The following is a 2,305-nucleotide window of genomic DNA, read 5'->3' on the forward strand; positions in this document are numbered from 1 at the left end:
TAAACCAACAAGATTGGCTGGAATTCACAGAGATTCATTCTCCTTTGCCTCCCTAGTGCTAGAATTAAAGGTGGGCGCCACCACGCCTAGCTATGCCATTAGTTTTAATGTGGGTATGACATCTTTTAGGATTTTTCCTTGTGAGCAGTCATATTAACTATGCATTTTTTGGGGACTGCTCAGATTGAACCCCAAGTTTTGTGCATGCTATGCATGTGTTCTACTAATTAAAATGATTTTTAAACCTTATTTTTATTTTGTGTGTATGGGTATTTTGCCCATATGAATGTTTATGTAACCCTTGTGTCCTTGGTGCTCCAGAAGGGGACAGTAATGAGTCTTTTTCTGTCCCACCAGCCATCTCCCAAATGAAGACATGGAGTCTTCTTATTAATTATGAATGTTTTGCCTTTATCTTAGGCTTGTACCCAACCAGCTCTTATAACTTGAAGTAACCCGTTTATATTAAGCCACATTCCGTCACTTGGCGTTACCCCTCTCTGCCTTCCGCCTTCTATTTCCTCTCCATGACTCCGTGGCCTCTTTCACAGTCCTGCATTCATCTCCTCCTTCCTTCCTCTCTCTGCCCTGAATTCTTGCCTATACCTCCTGCCTAGCTAGTTCTTGGCTCAACATTTTATTACACCAATCTCAACAATACACCTTCCAAAGGTGTACAAATCCCCCAGCAGAGGGCGCCAGATCACAGCTCCTGACCTGGAGTCACACAGGGCTGTGATCACCACGGGGGTGCTGGGAACCAAACCCAAGTCCCTTGCAAGAATGAGTGCTCTAAGCCAACCAAGGGGCCACCTCTCCAGCCTCCCAGTGCACTAATCTTTAAATAATCTGCTCATAAATGGTTGTTAAATGTTATTACAGTTTACTTCTGCTTCCACTGAAATAATTATATAATCTGTTCCTCTCTCTCTCCCCTTTGGTTTTTCTTTTTTTTTTTCTTTTTTTCTTTTCTTTCTTTTTTTTTTTTTTTGACAGCTTGTAGGAACTTTATTTTCCTTCTCCCCTTTTTCTCTTTGCTCAGGTGTCTGCAGAGGAGCTCAGGACCCACAGTGGTGGCTCCAACTACTCGGTGGCCTGTGCTGCGGGAGCTGCTGACCAATCCTCAGTGGCTGGCTGGGCACTCCAGTCTTCAGTAGGGAACTGCCGGATGGGTACCGAGGGCACCTGCACACCCTCAGACCAGTCAGCCACCTCTGGCTGAGCAGCAGTGAACTCAGGAGCCCTGAAATTCCTCCTTGCTCACAGCCTTCTCAGCAGCAGTCTGCTCTTCCTTCTCAGTCTCCTCTGGGTCCCTATAGAAGTAAAGATCAGGCATAACCTCCCATGGGTGCGCACAGGAGATAGTGCCACGCATGCGGAGTACTTCCCGGGCCAGCATCCACCACAGCAGACCCACTGAGATCCCTTGTTGTTGCATGAGAGGTGATGTCCACGTAGCGCAGAGGTGAGTCTGTGTTACACAGGGCAGTGGTGGGCAGGTTCACATAAGACGCCTCTGTGAGGGATTGGTGGTCACCACTAGAAGCCGTGGCTCCCTGAAGGCTGCCTGGATCTGGTTAGTGAAGGTCCCTGGGGTGAAACGGCCAGCAATCGGAGTGGCTCCAGGGGCGGCAGCAAACTTCAGCACGGTTTGCTGCCCAGTGCTCCTGGAGGAGATGTCGCTGACATCAGCAGGGTTCTCAATGGCAACAATAGCCCTAGCTGCAAGCAGCAGCTTCTCCCAGGTCCTCTTCAAGTTGGTGATGTAGATGCCGTCGCTTTTCCTTTTGTAGATGAACTGTTCCATCTGAAAGTCCAGGTTGGTGCCACCTAAGTGGGTTCCTGCAGCGGGGAATTTGAGGACATCCTCCTCTTCATCTGCAGGACATCAAGGGCTCTGGGCATTGTGTTAAGTTTTCCTTTAAGTTACATAGGGAATCAAGAACAACGCCGTACGGACCCGTCCCGGGGCAGCGTGGAAAGTCCCTTTGGTTTTTCAAGACAAGGTTTCTCTGTGTAGCCCTGGCTGTCCTGGAACTCACTCTGTAGACCAGACTGGTCTTGAACACAGTGATCCACCTGCCTCTGCGTCCTGAGTGCTGGGTTACAGGTGCCTGCAACCACTGCCAGCCATCTCTCTCTAAACTTACTTATTCTTCTTTCATATATTACATTCTGACTATAGTTTCCCCTCCCTTCTCTCCTCTCAGTCCCTTCCCCTATCTTCCCCTCTCCCCCAGATGCACTCCTCTGTTTCCTTTCAGAAAAGAGCAGGCCTCCCAGGGATGCCAACCAAGCATGGCAC

The 2,305-nt window shown here is 49.0% G+C and overlaps 1 pseudogene; it reads right to left on the reverse strand.

Moving 5' to 3' along the window:
* Positions 1–1,083: 1,083 nt before the first annotated feature.
* On the reverse strand, positions 1,084–1,905 carry LOC121437791 (annotated as a pseudogene).
* Positions 1,906–2,305: the final 400 nt, after the last annotated feature.

This window comes from Microtus oregoni, unplaced genomic scaffold (assembly GCF_018167655.1).
Source record: "Microtus oregoni isolate MIOR12 unplaced genomic scaffold, Mior012 000054F_ref0000373, whole genome shotgun sequence".
NCBI classification, from domain to species: Eukaryota; Metazoa; Chordata; class Mammalia; order Rodentia; family Cricetidae; genus Microtus; species Microtus oregoni.